This window comes from Mobula hypostoma, chromosome 9, assembly GCF_963921235.1.
Source record: "Mobula hypostoma chromosome 9, sMobHyp1.1, whole genome shotgun sequence".
In the NCBI taxonomy this organism is placed as follows: Eukaryota; Metazoa; Chordata; class Chondrichthyes; order Myliobatiformes; family Myliobatidae; genus Mobula; species Mobula hypostoma.
The window spans coordinates 150535132-150562384 of record NC_086105.1 but is presented as its reverse complement, the minus strand read 5'-3'; positions in this window follow the sequence as shown (position 1 = coordinate 150562384).

The window sequence follows — 27253 nt, the reverse complement described above, 5'->3', positions numbered from 1 at the left end:
AGTTTGCCTGAAATTGGAGAAGGCACTGTTCATGCTAATGGGTTGTAGACTACCCAGATGTAATATGAGGTGCTGTTCCTTGCATTTGCATTTAGCCTCACCTTGACAGTGGAGGAGTCCAAACAGTGTGGGAATGGGGAGGAGAATTAAAATGGCTCATCTTGAACTCTGCCCAGTCTTTCCATAGACAATTGGGAGGAACAAATTCCAATGCATGGTATCACTAAGAGTGAAGACATTTTGAACACCAACTATTCAAGTAACCGAGTTCTCATAGAGTCGTAGGGAAGACAGCACAGAAAAGGCCCATCAGGCCATCTAGTCCATGCCGAAATGATTTAAACTGCCTACTCCAATCGATCTGCACTTTGAGCATAGCTCTCCATATCCCTTCTATCTATATCTCTATCCAAACTTCTCTTAAACATTGAAATGGAGCTTGCATGCACCTCTTGTGCTGGCAGCTCATTCCATACTCACAGGACCATCTGAATGAAGTTTTCCCTCATGCTCCCCTTAAAATTTTCACCTTTCACCCTTAACCCATGACCTCTAGTTGTCCCACCCAACCTCAGTAGAAAAAGCCTGTTTGCGTTTATCCTATCTATACCCCTCACAATTTTGTATGCCTCTATGAAATCTCCTCTGAGTCTTCCATGTTCTAAAGAATACAGTCCTAACATTTTCAATCTTTCCTTATAACTCAGGTCCTCCAGACCCAGTGACATCCTTGTAAATTTTCTCTGCACTCTTTCAACCTTGTTTAAATCTTTCCTGTATGTTGGTGACCAAAACTGCACACAATACTCCAAGTTAGGCCTCACGAATGTTTTATAAACTTCAACATAACATCCCATCTTCTGTAGTCAATACATTGATTTATGAAGGTCAATGTGCCAAAAGCTTTCTTTATGACTGTGCCAAAATCTTTCTTTATGACCTTACCTAACTGAGACAGAACTTTCTACAAGTTATGTACCTGTATTCCCAGATCCCTTTGTTCTACCACACTCCTCAGTGCTCTACTGTTCACTATGTAAGACCTACTCTGGTTGGTCCTGCTGAAATGCAAAACCTCTCATTTGTCTGCAGTAAATTCCATCTGCCATTTTTCAGCCCACTTTTCCAGCTGATGCTGATCCCTCTGTAAGCCATGATAGCCTTCCTCATTGTCCACTACACCCCCTAATCTTGGTGTCATCCACAAATTTGTTGATCCAGTTAACCACATTATCATCCAGATCATTGATATAGATGACAAACAACAGCATTGATCGCTGCAGCATACCACTATTCACAGGCCTCAAGTCAGAGAGGCAACCCTCTACTGCCAGTCTCTCACTTCTCTCATAAAGCAAATCTCTAATCCAATTTACTACCTCATCTTATGCCATCCCTCCTTCACCAACTCCTTAGCCATGTAGTTTTGGACTTACTAGCATATGGCATGGGTAACAACCCTGAGAACACAACCCTGGAGATTCTGCCCTTTAACTTAGCACCAACTCCCTGAACTCCCTATGCAGAGCCTCATCACTCGTCTGACCCATGTCATTGGTACCCACGTGGACCACAACCTTGTGCTGTTCATACTCCTACTTAAGAACACTGAGGATCTGATCCGAGGTGTCCCGGACCCTGGTAGCCAGGAAGGCAATATACTGTCCTGGAATCCCGTTCTTGCCCACAGAACCTCCTGACAATTCCCCTTACTAACGAATCCCCTATCACCACAGTGTGCCTCTTCTCTCCCTTTCCCTTCTGAGTTACAGAGCCAGACTCTGCCAGAGATCCAACCACTGTGATTTTCCTCTGTTAGGTCATTTCCCCCAACAGTATCTAAAGTGATATACCTGATGTATACCTGTCTCCTTGTATTTTTTGTGATAAATTGTGTAAAACAAACACACACACACACACACACACACACACACACACACACACACACACACACACACCCTCTTATAAGAGAAAGAGACAAAAGCACAAAACAAACAATTGATGCAATTTATATTTATACTAGTCTGGCTCCCACTGCTCATCAAAACCAGTCACATCAGTAGAAATGTTAATAAGTAAATGCAGCTAATTAAACATCATTAGATACTGCATCCAGATAGAACACCCATCAAATTAGAAAAAGATTAAATTAAACCAAAAATCATATTAGGCAATCAGCACAACTTACCACTTTCTAATCTTGCTCAACATTACATCATAAATTAATAAAACTGGGTATTAAATGGCATTGATCCATCAGTGATTAGAAGCAGAGATTCCTTATGCATTCTGCTTGCAAGCTATCTCTGTCTGTTTCTCTCCTGGTCTGTCACTCACTGTCTCCATTTCTCCATCCATTTCTTACTCTGTTTTTCTCAGTGCCAATTTACTTCTCTATTTTCTAGCTCCATTAGGCCTCATTCCCATTTTTATCTCCCTTTTCATCTTCTTCTCCATTTGCTTGGCTCTCAATCTGGCCCAATCTCTTTCATGCCTGATTCTCACAATTCCCTTAGAGTCTAAAATTTCAACCTTGAATCCACTCAGTGAAAAGCATTCATTGTCCACAACAGAGAGTCCAAATATTAACAGTCCTTTCCTCAGTGACTGATTAGACAATAGACAATAGGTAGTAGGTGCAGGAGTAGGCCATTTGGCCCTTTGAGCTAGCACCACCATTCACTGTGATCATGGCTGATCATCCACAATCAGTACCCCGTTCCTGCCTTCTCCCCATATCCCTTGACTCCGCTATCTTTAAGGGCTCTATCTAACTCTCTCTTGAAAACATCCAGAGAATTAGCCTCCACTGCCTTCTGAGGCAGAGCATTCCACAGATCCACAACTCTCTGGGTGAAAAAGTTTTTCCTCAACTCCGTTCTAAATAGTCTACCCCTTATTCTTAAACTGTAGCCTCTGGTTCTGGACTCCCCCAACATCGGGAACATGCTTCCTGCCTCTAGCATGTCCAATCCCTTAATAACCGTATATGTTTCAATCAGATCCCCTCTCATCCTTCTAAATTCCAGTGTATACAAGCCCAGTCGCTCCAATCTTTCAACATATGACAGTCCTACAATCCCGGGAATTAACCTTGTGAACCTACGCTGCATTCCTTCAATAGCAAGAATGTCCTTCCTCAAATTTGGAAACCAAAACTGCACACAATACTCCAGGTGTGGTCTCACCAGGGCCCTGTACAACTGCAGAAGGACCTCTTTGCTCCTATGCTCAATGCCCCTTGTTATGAAGGCCAGCATGCCATTAGCTTTCTTCACTGCTTGCTGTACCTGCATGCTTACTTTCAGTGACTGATGAACAAAGACACCTAGATCTCGTTGTACTTCCCCTTTTCCTAACTTGACACCATTCAGATAGTAATCTGCCTTCCTGTTCTTGCCACCAAAGTGGATAACCTCACACTTATCCACATTAAACTGCATCTGCCATGCATCCGCCCACTCACCCAGCCTGTCCAAGTCACCCTGCATTCTCATAACATCCTCCTCACATTTCACACTATCACCCAGCTTTGTGTCATCTGCAAATTTGCTAATGTTACTTTTAAGCCCTTCATCTAAATCATTAATGTATATTGTAAACAGCTGCAGTCCCAGCACTGAACCCTGCGGTACCCCACTGGCCACCGCCTGCCATTCCGAAAGGGACCCGTTAATTGCTACTCTTTGTTTCCTGACAGCCAGCCAATTTTCAATCCATGTCAGTACTCTGCCCCCAATACCATGTGCCCTAATTTTGCCCACTAATCTCCTATGTGAGACTTTATCAAAGGCTTTCTGAAAGTCCAGGTACACTACAGAAGGCAGAAGGCAGAGGGTCGTGGTGGAGGGAGTACATTCAGATTGGAGGATTGTAACTAGCGGTGTCCCACAAGGATTTGTTCTTGGACCTCTACTTTTCGTGATTTTTATTAACGACCTGGATGTGGGGGTAGAAGGGTGGGTTGGCAAGTTTGCAGACGACACAAAGGTTGGTGGTGTTGTAGGTAGTGTAGAGGATTGTCAAAGATTGCAGAGAGACATTGATAGGATGCAGAAGTGGGCTGAGAAGTGGCAGATGGAGTTCAACCCAGAGAAGTGTGAGGTGGTACACTTTGGAAGGACAAACTCCAAGACAGAGTACAAAGTAAATGGCAGGATACTTGGTAGTGTGGAGGAGCAGAGGGATCTGGGGCTACATGTCCTCAGATCCCTGAAAGTTGCCTCACAGGTAGATAGGGTAGTTAAGAAAGCTTATGGGGTGTTAGCTTTCATAAGTCAAGGGATAGAGCTTAAGAGTCACGATGTAATGATGCAACTCTATAAAACTCTGGTTAGGCCACACTTGGAGTACTGTGCCCAGTTCTGGTCACCTCACTGTAGGAAGGATGTGGAAGCATTGGAAAGGGTACAGAGGAGATTTACCAGGATGCTGCCTGGTTTAGAGAGTATGGATTATGATCAGAGATTAAGGGAGCTAGGGCTTTACTCTTTGGAGAGAAGGCGGATGAGAGGAGACATGATAGAGGTGTACAAGGTAATAAGAGGAATAGATAGAGTCGATAGCCAGCGCCTCTTCCCTAGGGCACCACTGCTCAATACAAGAGGACATGGCTTTAAGGTAAGGGGTGGGAAGTTCAAGGGGGATATTAGAGGAAGGTTTTTTACTCAGAGAGTGGTTGGTGCGTGGAATGCACTGCCTGAGTCAGTGGTGGAGGCAGATAGACTAGTGAAGTTTAAGAGACTGCTAGACAGGTATATGGAGGAATCTAAGGTGGGGGCTTATACAGGAGGCAGGGTTTGAGGGTCTGCACAACATTGTGGGCCGAAGGGCCTGTACTGTGCTGTACTATTCTATGTTCTATGTTCTATGTTCTATATTATGGTCACTACCCCCTAATGGCTCCTTTACCTCGAGTCCCCTTATCAAATCCGGTTCATTGCACAACACTAATTCCAGAATTGCCTTCTCCCTGGTAGGCTCCAGTACAAGCTGCTCTAAGAATCCATCTCGGAGGCACTCCACAAACTCCCTTTCTTGGGGTCCAGTACCAACCTGGTTTTCCCAGTCAACCTGCATGTTGAAATCCCCCATAACAACCGTAGAATTACCTTTGCGACATGCCAATTTTAACTCTTGATTTAACTTGCACCCTATATCCAGGCTACTGTTTGGGGGCCTGTAGATAACTCCCATCAGGGTCTTTTTGCCCTTACATTTTCTCAGTTCTATCCATACTGACTCTACATCTCCTGATTCTATGTCACCCCTCGCAAGGGACTGAATTTCATTCCTCATCAGCAGAGCCACCCCACCTCCTCTGCCCACCTGTCTGTCCTTTGGTTAGGACGTATACCTTTGAATATTCATTTCCCAGCCCGGGTCCAATTGCAGCCATGTCTCTGTTATTCCTACAGCATCATACTTGCCAATTTCCAACTGAGCCTCAAGCTCTTCCACTTTATTTCTTATACTTTGTGCATTCATATATAATTCTTTTAATCCATTACTCCCCTCACCTTTCACATCGATTCCTGTTGCACTTGGCCATACTCTCCGAACTCTTCCTGAGCTTTCTGCCCCGTTAATTCTGTTGTCTTTCTTAACTTTTCTTATTTTCTCATTCCCTTTAACTCCATCCTTATATTTCCAGTTTGTCCCCTGCCTCCCCATTACTTAGTTTAAACATGCCCATGTAGCAGTGGCAAACCTGCCTGCCAGGATGCTGGTTCCCCCGCCTGTTAAGGTGCAACCCGACCTTTCCGTACAAATCATCCCTACCCCAAAACAGATCCCAGTGGTCCAAGAATCCAACTCCCTGCCTCCTGCACCAGCTCCTCAGCCACACATTCAGATCCCACATCTCCCTGTTCCTGCCCTCACCAGCACGAGGAACTGGAAGCAAACCCGAGATAACCATTCTGGAAGTCCTGCTTTTCAGCCTTCTTCCGATTGCTTCTCATGTCCTGAGTTTCTTCATTCTGAAACTGAGGAAACAGCTTCTCTGCATTTCTTCTGTTAAACCATCTCAGAATCTTCTCAGTGGAATCAATTCTCATTCTTCTAAACTTACAGCAACAATGATAGTTTTAATTTCTCCCCAAAGAATGATCCCTGTTCTAGTAATTAGTGCAATGAATCTAGGCTGAAAAAGCTCCAAAATAAGTTTATCTTTCCCTGTTTGTAGAGACAAAAGCTGTTGACATTTCTTTAGATCGCAGACTTCATCAAAACCGTCTAAAACTTGAACAAGTACTTTGTCCTCTAATCAACTCCAATAAAGTCCAACATTGCATTTGTCTTCCTAATGCTTGCTGTACCTGTGTATTAACTTTCTGTAACAAAAAGTGAGGGGTTTAGATAGGGTGGAGTTTGTTAGGTGTGTTCAAGAAAGTTTCTTGACACAATATGTAGAAACATGTAGGAAAGTGTTTAATTGGAGTAAAGGGAAATATGACGCTAGCAGGCAGGAACTTTGAAGCATAAATTGGGAACAGGTGTTCTCAGGAAAATGTACAGCTGAAATGTGGCAAATATTCAGGGGATATTTGCATGGAGTTCTGCATAGGTACGTTCCAATGAGACAGGGAAAGGATGGTAGGGCATAGGAAACGTGGTGTACAAAGGCTGTTGTAAATCTAGTCAAGGAGAAAAGAAGGGCTTATGAAAGGTTCAAAAAAACTAGATAATGATAGAGATCTAGAAGATTATAAGGCTAGCAGGAAGGAGCTTAAGAATGAAATTAGGAGAGCCAGAAGGGGCCATAAGAAGGCCTTGGCAGACAGGATTAAGGAAAACCCCAAGGTATTCTACAGCGACAGCGAGGAAGACTTTGAAAGCTTGCAGAGGGATCTGGAGCAACTGGAAAAATGGGACAGAAAATGGCAGATGGAATTTAATGCAGACAAGTGTGAGGTGTTGCATTTTGGAAGGACAAATCAAGGTAGGACATACACAGTAAATGGTAGGGCACTGAGGAGTGCGGAGGAACAAAGAGATCTGGGAGTTCAGATACATAATTCCCTGAAAGTGGTGTCACAGGTAGACAGGGTTGTAAAGAAGGTTTTTGGCATCCTGGCATTCATAGATCGAAGTATTGAGTATGGGAGTTGGGATGTTATGGGGAGGTTGTATAAGACATTGGTGAGGCCAAATTTGGAGTATTGTATACAGTTCTGGTCACCTAACTATAGGAAGGATATCAGTAAGATTGAAAGAGTTGTGAGAAGATTTACTAGGATGTTGCCAGGTCTTCAGGAGTTGAGTTACAGGGAAAGATTGAACAGGTTAGGACTTTATTCCTTGAATCGTAGAAGAATGAGGGGAGATTTGATAGAGGTTTACAAAATTATGAGGGGTATAGACAGAGTAAATGCAAGTAGGCTCTTTCCACTTAGATTAGGAGGGATAAATACAAGAGGACATGGCTTTAGGGTGAAAGGGGAAAGGTTCAGGAGGAACATTAAGGGGAACTTCACTCAGAGAGTGGTGGGAGTGTGGAACGAACTGCCATCTGACGTGGTAAATGTGGGCTCACTCTTAAGTTTTAAGAATAAATGGATAGGTATATGGACGGGAGAGGTCTGGAGGGGTATGGACTGGATGCAGGTCAATGGGATGAGCGGAATAATGTTTTGGCGCAGACTAGAAGGACTGAATGGCCTGTTTTCTGTGCTGTAGTGTTCTATGGTTCTTAAGTATGTGAAGAGCAAGCGAATAAGACATGAGAAAATAGGACCAATCAAGTGTTACAGTGGAAAAGCGTGTATGGAACCGGAGGAGATAGCAGAGGTACTTAATGAATACTTTGCTTCAGTATTCACTATGGAAAAGGATCTTGGTGATTGTAGGGATGACTTACAACGGACTGAGAAGCTTGAGCATGTAGATATTAAGAAAGAGGATGTGCTGGAGCTTTTGGAAAGCATCAAGTTGGATAAGTCACCGGGACCAAACGAGATGTACCCCTCCCCTGGCTACTGTGGGAGGCAAGGGAAGAGATTACTGAACCTCTGGCAATGATCTTTGCATCATCAATGGGGACGGGAGTGGTTCCGGAGGACTGGAGGGTTGCAGATGTTGTTCCATTATTCAAGAAAGGGAGTAGAGATAGCCCAGGAAATTATAGACCAGTAAGTCTTACTTCAGTGGTCGGTAAGTTGGTGGAAAAGATCCTGAGTGCCAGGATTTATGAACATTTGGAGAGGATAACATGATTAGGAATAGTCAGCATGACTTTGTGAAAGGCAGGTCGTGTCTTACGAGCCTGAGTGAATTTTTTGAGGATGTGACTAAACACATTGATAGTGTTAGAGCTGTAGATGTAGGGCATTTGGATTTCAGCAAGGCATTTGATAAGATATCCCATGCAAGGCTTATTGAGAAAGTAAAGAGGCATGGGATCCAAGGAGACATTGCTTTGTGGATCCAGAACTGTCTTGCCCACAGAAGGCAAAGAGTGGTTGAGGACGGGGCATATTCTGCATGGAAGTCGGTCACCAGTGGTGTGCCTCAGGGATATGTTCTGGGTCCCCTACTCTTTGTGAGTTTTACAAATGACCTGGATGAGGAAGTGGAGGGATGGGTTAGTAAATTTGCTGATGACACAATGGTTGGGGGTGTTGTGGATAGTGTGGGGGGCTGTCAGAAGTTACAGTGGGGCATTGATAGGATGCAAAACTGGGTTGAGAAGTGGCAGATGAGTTCAACCCAGATAAGTGTGAAGTGTTCATTTTGGTAGGTCAAATATGATGTCAGAATATAGTATTAATGATAAGACTCATTGACAGCGTGGAGGATCAGAGGGATCCTGGGGTCTGAGTCCATAGGACGCTCAAAGCTGCTGCACAGGTTGATTTTGTAGTTAAGAAAGCATACGATGCATTGGCCTTCATCAATTGTGGGACTGAGTTTAGGAGCCGAGAGGTAATGTTGCAGCTATGTAGGACCCTGGTCAGACCCCACTCTGGGTACGGTGCTCAATTCTAGTCGCCTCACTATAGGAAGGATGTGGAAATCATAGAAAGGGCGCAGAGGAGACTTACAAGGATGTTACCTGGATTGGGAAGCATGCCTAATGAGAATAGGTTGAGTGAACTTGGCCTTTTTACCTTGGAGCAACGGACGATGAGAGATGATCTGGTAGAGGTGTATAAGATGATGAGAGGCATTGATCGTGTGGATAGTCAGAGGCTTTTTCCTAGGTCTGAAATGGCTAACACGAGGGGGCACAGTTTTAAGGTGCTTGGAAGTAGGTACAGAGGAGATGTCAGGGGTAAGTTTTTTAAGCAGAGAGTGGTGAGTGCGTGGAATGAGCTGCCAGCGACAGTGGTGGAGGCAGATACGATAGGGTCTTTTAAGAGACTCCTGGACAAGTACATGGAGCTCAGAGAAGTAAAGGGCTGTGGGTAACCCTTGGTAATTTCTTTCTTTCTTTTTAAATCTTTTTATTGAGTAAGTATACAAAAAAGGTAAGCCATATAAACATTAATACAATGTTAAAGTATAATAAAATTCCAAAAGATATCAATACCAAAAAGAAATTACTACAAACAATGTAATTTAAACATAAGAAACCAAGATAACATAATAGTATACTAAATTTTATATATATCAATGGAAAAAAAAGAAAAAAAAAAAAAACCCCAAAAAAAAACCCACCGTGCAGCTAACTAAAAGCAAAGCATGGTCATTTCTAAGGTAAGAACAATTTCGGCACAGCTTTTTGGGCCAAAGGGCCTGTATTGTGCTGTAGGTTTTCTATGTTTCTAAAAAGCAAAACGTTTAGCAGGTCAGTATCTTTGGAGACAGAAACAAGAGATAACATTTCAGATTCGGTCCTTTCATCAGAATAATAAATAATGAAGCAAGTTGCAGGGAATGGAAGCGGTGGGGAGAAGGCAAAGAGAATGTCTGTAATAGGATGGACACTAAGAGAGACTGAACAATACAAGTCACAGCATTGCCAGCTAAGAGGAGGTTGTGAAGGCTTGCAATAAGTACAGAAAGTTCTCCCTACTCTCAGTCTAGAGGACATTATCACACAAATCCTCAGTAGCTGAGAAGCTCCTTCCAGAGTCACAATAGATTCCTACATCAAGAAGCCCAATGGACATGATCTTCCCTATTCAACAAATCCAAGAAATTGCAGGAGTACCAGCAGCTACCAAGCAGGCTTCCTTTGAATTCGATTCCATCAGTCAAGGTAGATCCTTCTAAAATGTGGCTCTTCCAAAAAATCATCACCATCATTCCAGCAGAAGTGGTTGAGGCAGGTTCGATGTTGTCGTTTAAGGTTAACCTGGACAGCTTTATGGACAGGAAGGGAATGGAGGGTTATGGACCGAGTGCAGATCGGTGGGGCTAGGTGAGAGTAGGAGTTCAGCATGGACTAGAAGGGCCGAGATGTCCTGTTTCCGTGCTGTAATTGTTATATGGTTATATCTGCCATGTGCATCTCAATGACATACAAATTGTGATCATCATTGACATTCACCAGAGACCAGATCCCAGTATGAACAGGAGTCAAATAAGTCCATGTTGTTGCCGCAGCCCTTGTCTCAGTCTTCCTGGTCATAATGCTACTCTTCACATCCAACAATCTCCCCACTGGAGGACAAGTAGGAAATTGGTCAACCATTGTTTACAAAATGCAAATCACCATGACATAGGGACACAATGGGAGTTCTAAACCATGTTAATTCCTCTGTTGAAGAAATTGAGAGGCTGGATTTTGCATCATTTGTCCAGACTTACCTGTCTCAGTGTAGAACACTACCCATTTCTTGGCAGTCACCTCTCAGCAAATAAAGAAACTAATTATGACATCCACCAATACTTGCAATACAGCAGTACAGCCTTTAATTACCCATAGAAAAGAATGTTTGAAGACCAAGGGCTTGAGGCTCATCGTCTCTGCTAGCAGCAAAGATTCTTGGACTTCTCCAGACTTGGAGAACTTACAAAAGGCAACTACCAAATCCAATAGCGGGAAAAGGCAATCAATGACATTCTTCTCTCTGGGACCAACATTGCTAGATTCAAGTCTCAGTCCGTGCATTGGTAGGTCTTCAATGTCCACACACTTCATGCCAGGGTCCTGAAGCAAGCATAATGCTCTGGATTCTGTGATGACGATGTATTTCTAGGACAGAGATAATCTTTCCAGGGCATCTTTAGAAATCCCTTTAAAGAAAATAACTGGCCCATCATGGGAATCCTAATACATGACTGTGAACAGAGAAGCACTCAGGAACTCGACAACCATTTTGAGTGTCTCAAACAGGAAGCCCAGTCCAGATACCTGGAGAGCACACAAGAACATAAAGACTGCATGATCAGGAGTAGGCCATACAACCCTTTGAGCTGGCTCTGCCCTTCAAACTTGGATTTGTAGAATCACACAACACAGAAACAGACTTTTTGGCCAACCATGTCTATGTCCATTATAAAGTACTTATGGGGTCATAAGTCATCACAGCACAGAAACAGGCCTTTTGGCCCATCTAGTCAATGCTGAACTATTAATCTAACTAGTCCCATCATCCTGCACCCCAACCATAGCCCTCCATACACCTCCTATCCACGTACCTATCCAAATTTCACTTAAATGTTGCAATTGAATCTGTATCCACCACTTCCAATGGCAGCTCATTCCACACTCTCACCACTCTCTGAGTGAAGAATCTATCTATACTAATCCCACGTAGCAATACTTGGTCTGTAGCCTTCTTTGCCTGGGCATCTCCAGGGTTTCACCTGCTCCACGGTCAGTTGAGTCTGCAGATGCCCACATTCATCACTATAGAACCCACAGAATTATAGTAGAAACTTGACATTCATAGCCCCTAGGGAGTTACCTAAAATGAAAAAGAATGAAAGTTTAGCTATATTTTCCATTATTAAACTCAATCTGATGCCTTTATGGCCACTCATGTAACCTATCCATAACTGCCTCCTCTTCACAATTCACTTTCCCACCCACTAGTAAGTAATCAGCAAACCCTGAAACATAAAGTTTTGTCTTCTCATCTAAGTCATTAATGTAACTGCTAAGACCCAGTACTGATCCCTGTGGCATCCACTAGTAGCAGTCTGTTGGTTGTCTGTCATATCCAACAATGACAGTAGACTGTGCGGGAGAGCTTTTAAAATGGAAAAGCTGTTACACTGGGGCAGTTCCTCTCTCTTGACCTTGGAAATCGGGGTCCCTGTGGTACGAGCAGTTACCACTAACTGGGGTCTTTCTTGCTTGCAGTAGATGACCGTGAGTTCTTCTGTGCCTGGTCATGCCCTTTGCTCTCTACAAAGTGTTGCAGAACCGCTTTCCTGGCTGCTGGACCTCATTGTTGATCTCATCCACCCAGTCCACCAGAGCTGATTTCACATGCCAGGGCAGGCATGTCCCTATCTCAGTGGGGTATGAGACCTGCCAGCTACCCTCACCTGCTTTATCCAGCCTGTCAAAGCAGTGTACCAGGATGTGGTTACTGTCATATGCAAACAGTTATTTGGAGCCATAGGTGAGAGCTGAGTGTCCAGCAGGGACCAAAGGTAAGTGAGCTGTTGCTGAATGGACACATCAAGCTTCTTCACCAGATGTACTACCCATCTCTTGATACTTTACACACACTAGTAATAGTCTACTGACTACAAGATATCTGTTTAGAACTTTCTGATTTCTGCCATTTAACCAATCCTTTGTTTGTTTTAAAAGGTACCCAGCCATGTAAGCCCTCACTCTGTTGAACTATATATTGCATTATAACTTATCAAATGCCTTCTCTTACTATGCTTTCCAATTTGCTTCACTAACAACCTTCCCTTTGCTAACCATACACCTGTTGACTTGGCAACTGTGACAAAACAATTTAAGACTCTGCTACTGTGGCTTAGGTTTTCTCTGTCTGTTGCAGTAATACTCATTGCCTTGGAAACCCCATGTTTGAAACAGGGTTACTTAATGGACAAATTTAACTGGAATTGTTGAGTACAGTGCTCCCTCTCTCTTTCTCTATCCCTTCTCACTCGCCTCCATCTCCCTCTCTTCCTCACTCTCTCCATCTCCCTCTCAATCTCTCTATATCCCCTCTCTCTCCCCTCTCCCTCCCTCCCTCTCTCCCTCTCCCCTCTCTGTCTGTCCCTCACTTTCCATCTATCTCCTCTCTTTCTCTCCTTCCCTCTATCCCCTCCCTCTCTCTCCCTCTTTCTATCTCTCTCCCTCTCTCTCTTTCCCTCTCTCTTTCTCCCTCTTTCTCTCCCTCTCTTCTTCACTCTCCCTCCCTTTCTCACTGTCTCCCTCTCCCCTCTCCCTCTCTCCCTCACTATCTCTCCCCCTCCCCTCCACTAACATAGCCTGACCTGCTGCGTATTCCTTCTCTTCTGCATCTTATAGATTTCTCTTCTTTTGTTTGCATTTTCCCTTTTTGTGGTTCACCCTGTTCACTTAGTCCCACCCTTTCTTCTATCATCCTTCCTGCAACTTCAAACTAATTTGTATTCTCTGTTTTCCATTCTGACAAAGTGTCATCAATCTGTTCTGCTTCTTACAGATGTTTCAATAAGTGCATTTAATATCAGAGAAATGTATACAATATATATCCTGAATTTTTTTTCTTCGTAGCCTTACCTTCTAAGTGTTTCCCTCATTTTTTATTTTATTTCAAATTTACAGCATTTACAGATGTTAATGTTTATTTACTGATTACGGGAGAAAATGAGAGGTAATCATGCAGCCTCTCAGGATAGAACTGTTCGATGTCAACCTAACTCGTATAGCCAATTATAGAGTTGACATAACAGGTGACACACAAAATGCTGGAGGGACAATGAATACAGAAGTGGTGAACCAGAAATCTGGAACATTAAGGAAAGAATGAGAGGAACAGTCAGACACATACCTAGGGAAGTGACTAAATACAAACTGGAGAAATGTGTAGCACAAAGCTGGAGTAATAGGGTTAGGGTCAGGGTATCGGATTGACTCCTTTAGAGGACTGTTTTTCGTCTTTCTTAATTTGAAGAACTGCTTATCCATTGTTACCCTGATTGCAGTGATCTGTTTGTACTTAGTGCTGACTGGATGGCAACGTTTGGAATTGCAGAAGCCTCAGCAACACCCAGCCTCTCCACTTTGCACTGTGTAGCACACACTCGTAGCTGTGGCACAATGTGAATCATTATCCGCTAATGAAGCAGTGGTGTCACATTACTGAGACTGCTCACTTCATTTAATATTTAAACTTGCTATTTCTTGAGTACTATATGAAAATCAAAGCAGTTTCAGTGCTTTTAATTAAATTTCCCTCATTTTCAATAAATATGTATGTGGGAATAATGTAAAATGGAATTACTGAGGTGATTGTAACACCAACTTCAGTGTCCTATACATGCACATTCTTGGCAGGTTAGCATTTGGTGCATTTCCTTCTGTGGTTGGTATGTGGAATGGAATCTTCCCAATGGCCTGGTGTGGTCCTGAACTTACTGAATAGTGGATACAGGCTCATTTTCCCTTTCTTTGGTGACACACTGAACAGCCAGACCAAGAGTTAACAGCCCAGAGTTGGTCTCAGGCACCTTAACCCTCAGGCTTTATAGAATCATGAAAACCATTCACCCCATCAAGTCCAAGAGGTCTAAAAGAAATTTCAGGTCAATCTTATTTCCCAGTTCATAGCCCTTAGTCCTGCGTATTATGGCTCTTGAAGTACTCATTCATGTACCTTTTAAAATTGATGAGGATTAATTTCACTGTCATTTTTTAAATAAATGAAATTCAGCAGCTTCCTGATCGCTGGAATGCAGGGGTAGAGTAGGATCAGATTTGAATTTACCAGAGAAAGCAGGAGTATGGGGCTGAGAGGGAAAATAGATCAGCCATGATGGATTGCAGAGCAGACTCTGTGGGCCAAATGGCCTAATTCTGCTCCTGTGTATTGTGGTCTATTTTGTTTCTAATGAGACAGTATTCAAGCTTGGGCTGAAAGGAGTGTGAAATGGAGAGCTTGCAAGATGCACAAGGAAATCCACTCACTAACGGAAGTCCAAGAAAGGCCAGACATTGTTTTGGGAAGCTTTAAATACATTGGTAAATTGGTTTATTACTTCATATTTACAGAGTACAGTGAAAAACCTGTCTTAAATACCATGCGTACAAATCAACTCATTACAACAGTGCATTGTGGTAATACAAGGTAAAACAATAACAGAATGCAATTATGAAAAAAATGCAGTGCAAGTAGATAATAAAGTGTAAGGTCAACAAGGTAGATTGTGAAGACAAGAGTCTATCATATTATGCTATGCAGGTAGACTGGAAGAAGCAGGTTGGTACTGGACCCCAAGAAAGGGAGTTTGTGGAGTCCCTCCAAGATGAACAGCTTGTACTGGAGCCTACCAGAGAGAAGGCAATTCTAGATTTAGTGTTGTGCAATGAACCAGATTTGATCAGGGACCTCGAGGTAAAGGAGCCATTAGGAGGTAGTGACCATAATATGGTAAGTTTTAATCTGCAAATTGAGAGGGAGAAGGGAAAATCAGAAGTGTCAGTATTACTGTTGAACAAAGGGAACTATGGAGCTATGAGGGAGGAGCTGGCCAAAGTTCAATGGAACAATACCCTAGCAGGGATGACAGTGGAACAACAATGGCAAGTATTTCTGGGAATAATGCAGAAGGTGCAGGATCAGTTCATTCCAAAGAGGAAGAAAGATCCTAAGGGGAGTAAGGAGAGGCTGTGGCTGACAGGGGAAGTAAAGGACAGTATAAAAATAAAAGAGAAGAAGTATAACATAGCAAAGATGAGTGGGAAGCCGGAGGATTGGGAAACTTTTAAAGAGCAATAGAAGATAACTAAAAAGGCAATATGCGGAGAAAAAATGAGGTACGAAGGTAAACTAGCCAAGAATATAAAGGAGGATAGTAAAAGCTTCTTTAGGTATGTGAAAAGGAAAAAAATAGTTAAGACCAAAATTGGGCCCTTGAAGACAGAGACGGGTGAATTTATTATGGGGAACAAGGAAATGGCAGACGAGTTGAACAGGTACTTTGGATCTGTCTTCACTATGGAAGACATAAACAATCTCTCAGATATAATAGTGGCCAATGGACCTAGGGTAATGGATGAACTGAAGGAAATTTATATTAGGCAGGAAATGGTGTTGGATAGACAGGTGGGTCTGAAGGCTGATAAGTCCCTGGGACCTGATGGTCTACTTCCCAGTGTACTTAAGGAGGTGGCTTTAGAAATCGTGGACGCATTGGTAATCATTTTCCAATGTTCTATAGATTCAGGATCAGTTTCTGTGGATTGGAGGGTAGCTAATGTTGTCCCACTTTTCAAGAAAGGAGGGAGAGAGAAAACAGGAAATTATAGACCGGTTAGCCTGACGTCGGTGGTGGGAAAGATGCTGGAGTCAATTGTAAAAGATGAAATTACGACACATTTGGATAGCAGTAACAGGATTGGTCCGAGTCAGCATGGATTTACGAAGGGGAAATCATGCTTGACTAATCTTCTGGAATTTTTTGAGGATGTAACTATGAAAATGGACAAGGGAGAGCCAGTAGATGTAGTGTACCTGGACTTTCAGAAAGCCTTTGATAAAGTCCCACATAGGAGATTAGTGGGCAAAATTAGGGCACATGGTATTGGGGGCAGAGTACTGACATGGATTGAAAATTGGCTGGCGGTCAGGAAACAAAGAGTAGCGATTAACGGGTCCCTTTCGGAATGGCAGGCGGTGACCAGTGGGGTACTGCAGGGTTCAGTGCTGGGACCGCAGCTGTTTACAATATACATTAATGATTTAGATGAAGGGATTAAAAGTAACATTAGCAAATTTTCAGATGACACAAAGCTGGGTGGCAGTATGAAATGTGAGGAGGATGTTATGAGAATGCAGGGTGATTTGGACAGGCTGGGTGAGTGGGCAGATGCATGGCAGATGCAGTTTAATGTGGATAAATGTGAGATTAACCACTTTGGTGGTAAGAACAGGAAGGCAGATTATTATCTAAATGGAGTCAAGTTAGGAAAAGGGGAAGTACAATGAGATCTAGGTGTTCTTGTACATCAGTCACTGAAAGCAAGCATGCAGACACAGCAGGCAGAGAAGAAAGCTAATAGCATGCTGGCCTTCATAACAAGCGGAATTGAGTATAGGAGCAAAGAGGTCTTTCTGCAGCTGTACAGGGCCCTGATGAGACCACACTTGGAGTATTGTGTGCAGTTTTGGTCTCCAAATTTGAGGAAGGACATTCTTGCTATTGAGGGAGTGCAGCATAGGTTCACAAGGTTAATTCCTTCGATGGCGGGACTGTCATATGTTGAAAGATTGGAGCAACTGGGCTTGTATACACTGGAATTTGTAAGGATGAGAGGGGATCTGATTGAAACACATATTATTAAGGGATTGGACACGCTGGACGCAGGAAGCACGTTCCTGCAGATGGGTGAGTCCAGAACCAGAGGTCACAGTTTAAGAAAAAGGGGTAGGCCATTTAGAACGGAGTTGAGGAAAAACTTTTTCACCCAGAGAGTGGTGGATATGTGGAATGCTCTGCCCCAGAAGGCAGTGGAGTCCATGCCTCTGGATGCTTTCAAGAAAGAGATGGATGGAGCTCTTAAAGACAGCGGAATCAAAGGTTATGAGGATAAGGCAGGAAACGGATACTGATTGTGGTTGATCAGCCATGATCACAGTGAATGGCGGTGCTGGCTCGAAGGGCAGAATGGCCTACTCCTGACCTATTGTCTATTGTCTAAGGAACCATTCAAAAGTCCTATAACAGTATGATTGAAGCCATCATTGAGACTGGTGGTACAAGCTTTCAATCTTCTATATCTTCTACCTGATGGGAACAGAGAGAAGAGAGAATGTCCGGGTGGGTGGGGTCTCTGAGTATGCTGGCTGTATTACCAAAGCAATGTGAAGAATAGGCAGAGTCAATGGAGGGGAGGCTAGTTTCGGTGATATGCTGAGCTGTGTCCATAACTCTGTAGATTCTTGCAGTCATGGTTAGAACAATTGCCATATCAAGCTGTGATATATCCAGACAGGATGCTTTCTCCTTTCTGTGGTGTATTGATAAAAATTGGTGAAGGTCCAAGGAGACATGCCAAATTTCTTTGGCCTCCTGAGGAAGTAAAGGTACTGGTGAGCTTTCCATGTGGTTGGGACAGGACAGGCCATTGGTGATTTTCACTCAAAAGTTCAAAGTAAAATTTATTATTATGGTACTGTACATACATGTCACCAAATACAACTCTGAGGTTCTTTTTCTGTGGGTATACTTAACAAATCTATAGAACAGTAACTGTAACATCAGAAACTCGAATGCAGACATAAATAAATAGCAATAAATAACAAACATGAAATAACAATATAACAGAGTCCTTAAATGAGTGTAACTATCCTCTTTTGTTCAAGAATCTGATGGTTGAGGGGTAGTAACTGTTCTCAAACCCGGTGATGCAAGTCCTGAGGTTCCTGTATGTTCTACCTAATGGCAGCAGCGAGAAAAGAGCATGGCCTAGATAGTGGGGATCTCTGATGATGGATGCTGCTTTTCTACGGCAACGTTTCATGTAGATATGCTCAATGGTGGAGAGGGTTTTACCCGTGACGTACTGGGCCGAATCCACTACCTTTTGTAGGATTTTCTGCTCAAAGGCATTGGTGTTCCCATAGCAGGCTGTAATACACCCAGTCACCACATTTTCCACCACACGTCTATGGAAGTCTGCCAAGGTTTTCGATGACATGCTGAACCTCAGCAGACTCCTGAGGAAGTAGAGGTGCTGTCATGTTTTCTTTGCAATTATATTTATATGACTGGTTCATACATAAAATGAACAACGTGCATTTTTGTCAAATTCAAACCAGTTGAATCCTAGGTCAAATAAAAATCTAATGATTTGTACCAACTATTCAGAGCAATGAACTTTCACTTATGTTACAGACCTCATATAACTAATTAGTTTCTGGTCTAAAAGATTCTTTCTAAAGTGAAATGTAGATTTATATAGTTCCTTTTATATTCAGCCAGTGGAAAACAAACAACCAAGTTAGAATCAGGAATAGTCACTCAACCCCTCAGTCATCCGTCTGCCTCCACTGACACTGTCTGACCCTCTGAGTTCCTCTAGCCTTTCAGTTACTCAGGTACTACCTCAGTTACTGAAGTGTATTTAATATATTGAATTGACTTCATTACTTACATCTTTCATATACATGAGGAGTAAAAATCTTTACGTTACATCTCCATCTAAATGTGCAATTTATAGTAATTTATAATAAATAGTATGTACAACAGGACAGTCAATATAACATAGAAATACAATTGTATCAGCATGAATTAATCAGTCTGATGGCCTGCTGGAAGAAGCTGTCCCAGTGCCTGTTGATCCTGGCTTTTATGCTGCAGTACTGTTTCCCAGATGGTAGCAGCTGGAACATTTTATGATTGGGGTGACCGGGTGCCCAATGATCCTTCGGGCCCTTTTTTACACACCTGTCTTTGTAAATGTCCTGAATAGTGGGAAGTTCAAATCCACAGATGCGCTGGGCTGTCCACACCACTCTCTGCAGAGTCCTGCGATTGAGGGAAGTACAGTTCCCATACCAAGCAGTGATGCAGCCAGTCAGGATGCTCTCAATTGTGCCCCTGTAGAAAGTTCTTAGGATCTAGGGGCCCATACCAAACTTCTTCAACCGTCTGAGGTGTGTACAGACCATGTGAGACCCTCGGTGATGTTTAGATTATTAGATTAGATTGGATTATTAGATTATGAGGACACGCAGTCCTCTTTTATTGTCATTTAGTAATGCATGCATTAAGAAATGATACAATATTCCTCCGGTGTAATATCACAGAAACACAGGACAGACCAAGACTGAAAAACTGACAAAAACCACATAATTATAATATATAGTTACAACAGTGCAAACAATACCGTAACTTGATGAAGAACAAGCCGTGAGCACGGCAAAAAGTTCAAAGTCTCTCAAAAGTCCCACATCTCACGCAGATGGGAGAAGGAAGAAAACTCTCTCTGCCATACCCAACCACAGTCCGACTCTGAGTCATCCGAAAATTTCGAGCTCCGATCAGTCCTCCGACACTGAGCACCATCTCTGCCGAACGCTTCGACCTCAGCCCCAGTCGCCAGCAGCAGGCAAAGCCGAGGATTTTGGGGCCTTCGCTCCGGAGATTCTCGATCACACAGTAGCAGCGGCAGCGAACCGGGCATTTCAGAAGTTAATTCAGATGTTCCTCCGTGCTCTCACGCTGTCTCCATCAAATCAGAATTGTGCACAGCATCCTACTTACAAATACGATATCATTTCACCAGAGAGGCTACACGCGCTGTGTTGCGCCGCCATCTTCTTCTCCTCCCTCTGTTATGCCAAGGAACTTAAAACTGTTCACCCTCTCAACCCCAGATCCATTGATGTCAATAGGAACTAGCCTGTCCCCATTCCTCCTGTAGTCCACAACCAGCTCCTTTGTTTTTGCGACATTGAGGGAGAGGTTGTTTTCTTGACACCACTGGGTCAGGGTGATGACTTCTTCTCTGTAGGCCACCTCATTATTATTTGAGATTAGTGTAGTGTCATCAGCAAATTTAATTAGCAGATTGGAGCTGTTGGTGGCGACACAGTCATGGGTATACAGAGAGCAAAGGAGGGGATTTAGTACACACCCTGAGGGGTTCCTGTGTTGAGGGGCAGAGGTGAAGGAGCCCGCTCTTACCACCTGCTGGTGATCTGACAGGAAGTCCAGGGTCCAGCTACACAAGGCAGGGTGAAGGCCGAGGTCTCTGAGCTTCTTGTCGAGCCTGGAGGGAATTATGGTGTTGAATGCTGAACTGTAGTCCAAGAACAGCATTCTCACATATGCATCCCTCTCTCCAGGTGTGTAAGAACGGTGTGTAATTAGCTCTAGTATCAGTGATAATTGAGTAATATTATAAATATATTGTTTGATTAAGCATTCTTTGTTTGTTTGTTTAATTCATTGAGGTTTATATGTAAGAAGTACATGAATGGCATACGTCATTATGCCACCACGTCATATTTGAGCCCCTCACTAAAAGTAAAACAAAGTAGACCCATATCTCTGGCTCTAGTGTTTTCCTTTTGATTAGTTTCTGGAGTTACAAAACATAACAGTGGCAACAAATAAGTTTTAAAACAAACCCAAGCCGTCTATTTAACTCTTTTAAGCGGAGCACATCCTTTTTTCTTCGTAAGAGGAGAGAGAGAGGTTTAAATTAAAAACTGCTAAGCTGGTGTTTCTTTGGAAGAGGAGAGAGATAGTTGAGTTAAACAAAGGCAAAAAATAGACAGAATTCACAGATTCATAAACAATAAGTACTGGGGGATATTTAATTGATTAATTGATTGACTGACAGATAGATAAATAAATAGAGCAGAAATGGCTGGCTACATTGGAAAGATAGATGTGCTTGATTGCACAACAGATAAATGAGTGATTCACACTGAACGAATTGAGCAGTATTTTGAAGCAAATGAAATAGCCAATGCAAAACAAGTGTCAGTGTTACTGAGTGTAATTGGTGGAAGAGCATATAGTTTGCTTAGAAGTTTAGCTCTCCAACCCAAACAGCCAAAATGAGCTTTTCTGATATTGTCATGAAAGTAATGCAGGAATATTTAGAGCCATTGTTAATAAGCAGAATTAAATGAAAGTGGAGTCCATTTCAATGTACAAGGCTGAACTGAAGAATTTCTCTGAACATTGTCAGTTCAATGATGGGCTTAATGATGCACTGAAAGATTGTTTAGTTTGTGGAATCTTAACAAAGTATTCAAGAGTAGTTCCTAACTGAGGCACAATTCATATTTAAAAGAGCAGTTGAAATCCCTGTAATAATGAAAACCACAGCCAGAGAAGTTGTTTCAATGATCAATGATCTGGATGATAACGTAGTCAACTGGATCAGCATATTTACGACGACACCAAGATTGGGGGGTTCAGTGGACAGTGAAGAAGGCTATCAAGGCTTGCATCAGCTGGAAAAATGTACTAAAAATGGCAGATGGAATTTAATGCAGATAAGTGTGAGGTTTTGAACTTTGGTAGGACCAACCAGAGTAGATCTTACACAGTGAACGGTAGGGGACTGAGGAGTGTGGTAGAACAAAGGGATCTGGGAATAGTTCATTGAAGGTGGCATCATAGTTAGATAGGGTTGTGAAGAAAGCTTTTGGCACATTGGCCTACATAAATCAATGTACTGAGTATAGAGGATGGGATGTTATGTTGAAGTTGTATAAGGTGTTTGTGAGGCCTATTTTTGAGTATAGTGTGAAGTTTTGGTCACCTACCTACAAGGAAGATGTAAATAAGGTTGAAAGAGTACAGGAAAAACTTTACAAGGACATTGCTGGGTCTGGAGAACCTGTGTTATAAGGAAAGATTGAATAGGCTAGGATTGTATTCTTTAGAACGTGGAAAATTGAGAGAGATTTGATAGCAGTATATAAAATTATGAGGGGTATAGATAGGGTAAATAGAAGCAGGCTTTTTCCTCTGAGATCGGTTGGAACTACAACTGGAGATCATGGGTTGAGGGTGAAAGGTGAATATTGTAAGGAGAACATGAGGGAAAACCTCTTCACTCAGAAGGTTGTGAGAATGTGGAATGAGCTGCCAGCACAAATGGTGCATGCAAGTTTGATTGCAACATCTAAGAGAGAAGTTTGGATAGGTACATCAATAGTAGGGATATGGAAGGCAGGCCGATGGGAGTAGACAGTTTAAGTGTTTTCGGCATGGACTAGATGAGCCTATGGGGCCTATTTCTGTGCTGTACTTTTCTTTGACTCTCAGCCTGCAGATATAAAACTAAGAACGTATATTGGTGATAAGATAACTCCTGTTTCAATGATACGTGTGACAGTGAAACACAACGACCATCAATCTACATTGGGCTCGTATGTGACAAAAACAGGAGAGCCAGCATTGCGGGATCATGATTGACTGAGACAACTACAACATGATTGGAGATCCATCTACCAGTTGCATGCCATATCCCCTACAGTAGAGTCAACTGAAGGTGAAATAAGAAAGGTACTAGATGATGCTACAGCAGTGATCAAGAATGGCATGGAAAACTCAAACATATCAAAGCAAAAATAGTGCTTAATGAAAATGACATGCCCAACTTTTACAAACCCCATCCGGTTATTTATACCATCCATGATAAAGCAGCCAGTGAGCTAGATTGCATGGAGGCCGGAGGAATTCTTTCCAAGGTTGAGAGGAGCCCATGGGCAACGTTAGTGGTACCAGTATCCAAGAAGAATGGGTCTGTAAGGATCTGTGGTGATCTTAAGGTCATCATTAACCCAGTTATGAAGGTACATAATACTCTCTGTCCAGGATAGAGGATGCCTTTGCAAATCTTTCTGGAGGAAAACATTTCAGCAAAGTTGACTTATCTGTGTCTTACCTACAGATGGGAGATGGAAGAAGAGCCCAAAGTGCTTCTCACCATAAACACTCACAAAGGGCTTCTTTGTTATAATAGGCTCATTTCTGGAATAGCATCTGCACCTGCACTCTGGCAGAAGCTATGGATCAGGTGCTGCAAGGCTGCCCAGGCACTCAGTGTTACATGGATGACATCATTGTTACCTGTAAGGATGAGAAAGAATATCGCAAAATCTCAAGATAGTATTAAAACAATAAAGATTATTGTCACTATGTGACAAGTGTCAATTCTTTAAACCAAGCATCACTTACTGTGGTCACACCATTGACGCACGAGTATTTACATAAGTGTGCTGAGAAAATTCAAGCAGTGGTGGACACCTCAAGGCCAAAATACATGTCACAGTTGCTGTCCTTTTTAGGATTTGACAATTATTATAGCAGGTTCGTGCCAGACCTGGTTACTGTGCTCCACCCCTTGAGCTCATTACTACAGATCGGGAAGAAATGGCAATAAACAAAGCATTGTGAAGTGGCTTTCCAAAAGGCAAAGGAAATGGTGATGGCAGACACTGTACTCACATATTATGATGTCTGTAATGCCTCGCCTTATATGTACAATCATGTCACATGTTATGAGTGATGGAAGGGAACACCCCGTAGCCTTGACATCATGTTCCCTTACCGCTGCAGAGAAAAATTATGCACAGATTGACAGAGAGGCCTTGAGTCTGGTTTGACGTGTAAAGCATTTCAGCCAGTACTTGTAGGGGAGAGAGTTTACCCTCATTTACTGATCATTAATCACTAGCATCCATTTTCAATCCCCAGAAAGATGCATTGCTACCAGCAACAAATGCAGAGATAGGCTCTGTTTCTTGGAGGACACAATTACAAGATTGAATTCAAGAGGACAACTAATCATGGAAATGCTGATGGATTGTTCCATTTTCTCTTGGAAATGGAAATAACTGAAAAATGTACAAAAGAGGCCACTGCTCTTGATGTATTCTCCCTAACACAAATCGAATGTCTCCCTATTACGGTAAAGATGATCCGAAGGGAAACCAGGAAAGACCCAACACTGTTTCAGGTCTACATGGTCACCCAACATGGCTGGAATGTGCAGCAGAAATTCCAGATCCCCAATTTTTACCAGGATGAACTAGGATAAACTTGCCCTTGACGGAGGTTGCCTTATGTGGGGCTTGAGAGATGTTGTACCATCCAACCTGAGAGCACTGTTGGGGATGCCAACATGTCCAGAGGATGCCAAGAACAGTGTTTCTCCATCCCTGGGAATGGCCTGTATTGCCTTGGCAGAGGATTCATGTGGATTTTGCTGGACCGTTCAATCGATGTTTCGGGCCAAGACCTTCATTCGGACTGGCAAGGAAGGGGACAGAAGCCAGAATAAGAAGGTTGGGGGGAGCGGAATGGGAGTTCAAGCTGGTCGATGATAGAGAAGACCAGATGAGATGGAAGGTGGGTGGGTGGGGGAAGGGGTGAAGCAAGAAGCTGTGAAGTCAGAGGTCTGAAGAAGAAGGAATCTGATAGGAGAGGAGAATGGACCATGGGAGAAAGGGAAAGAGAAGAGACATCAGAGCGAAGTGATGTGCGCAGATGAGTAGAAGAGAAGGGAACCAGAATGGGGAATGGATAAAGAGAAAAGGAGGAAAGGAGGAGAAGTTACTAAAAGTTAGAGAAATCAATGTTCATGCCATCAGTCAGAGGCTCTGTGGGAATGTGAATGTGAATCCCAATGTGGGAGTAAGATTGTCGGTGGAATAATACCAATTGCCCATTTTGCTCATTTTTGGAAGATTGTGTCTGAGGTGGATTTGAACATGGGCGGATATACAGCCAGAGCATTCCACTTGACAGGGAAGATGTGACTGCACACTGACAATGCAGAGGAGATTCACCAGGATATTGCCTGGATTACTGGATTTCCATGGAAGGGTTATCAAAAACAAGACAACACAGGATTAAGATGAGAGAAGGAGCTTTAAAGAGGATTTGATGAGAAAGTTTTTTTTTTTGCACAGAGAAAATAATTGATATCTCCCAGAGAAGGTGGTAAAATCATATATAATCAATATATTTGGATAGACACTGGGATAGGTAAGGTATTCAAGGGTATGGACCTAATGTGGGCAAATGAAATTAGATAAGCCAAAAAAATCAGCCTGGACACAATGCAGCAAAGGGCCTTTTTCTGGGAGTGTTCATATTAATCATGAGGCAGTAGCCAAGAAAGTGCCCAGTGGTGGCACTGTCATTTCTACCACCCCTGCTCCTCTGATGTGGTCCTTCTTCACACACAGTTGGTGCTTAGAATACGATTGATCCCTTCAACCACATGAAGGCTCAGCTGAGCTGTCAGTCACAATGCAGCAGTATCAGCTTGATGCTTTACAGTGAACATGACAAACAATTACACTCATGCTCTTCTCATGTCTCTTCTGATTATTTTTGTTATGTGAAGAAAGCTTTCCCTTAAACCACATAAAGTGACATAATCAAGCTTCATTTTTAAAAGAAAATCTCAGCTCCAAGTGTCAAACGTCAGCAAATATAGGCTGCCTTCAACATGACCCATTTCAGCACTATCCTGGATGTAAAATGGGCACATTCGATTAAGACTACTGATTGTGAGGAGGACACAAAATGGATGGGCCACGTGATCTCGTTCCCTATAGTAATCTCATGTAATTGCAGTAAATGAAGTAGATTAATTAAAACTCAAATCTTCTCTAGTTATCATAAGTGAGTTTGTACGAGGGAGTCATTGATAAGTTTGTGGCCTAAGGTAGAAGGAGTCAATTTTAGAAAACCTAGCACATTTATTTTTCCTACATTTACGCACTTAGTCCAGCGGTTGTGGAGCATACAGATCCCTTCTTTGTAGAAGTCGGCATCTTGGACCTCCAGAAAGTGGTCCATAGCAGGGGTGATTGATAAGTTTGTGGCCTAGGTAGAATGAGATGAGTTATTAACTTCAAACTTTCTGCATTTTCACTCAAAGAGTTGAACTGCACGTGCTTGTAACGAGAGTTATATAACTCATCTCCTTCTATCTAAGGCCACTAACTTATCAATCACTCCTGCTTGGACCACCTGGAGGTCCAAGACATTCTCGTTACAAGCCCGTGCAGTTCAACTCTTTAAGTGATAATGCAGAAAGTTTGAAGTAAATAACTCATCTCCTTCTACCTTAGCCCACGAACTTCTCATCAACCACCCCTGCTGTGGACCACTTCTACAAAGAAGGGATCCGTATGCTCCACGACTGCTGGACTAAGTGTGTGCATGTAGGAGGGGACTATGTTGAAAAATAAAGGTGCTAGATTCTCTAAAATTGACTCTTTCTACCTTAGGCCACGAACTTATCAATCACCCCTTGTAAGTTGTAATGCCCTCCTTAGAGTTGCCATTATTATCAAGATATACGGGTTTTATAATCACAGACTGTTTAGAAAATGAACGAAGGACTTGTGTTTATAATAACAATAATAATAATAATAGTAATAGACTACACAGCAATATCAGAATCAGAATCAGGTTTAGTATCACCGGCATGTGGCGTGAAATTCGTTGTGAAATTTGACATGAAATATCTATGTAAACCTTCAGAAAGGCTCTATACTAAACACCACTGGGATAGTCATAGAAACATAGAAAACCTACAGCACAATACAGGTCCTTTGGCCCACAAAGTTGTGCTGAACATGTCCCTACCTTAACTTAGAAATTACTAGGCTTACCCATAGCCCTCTATTTTTCTAAG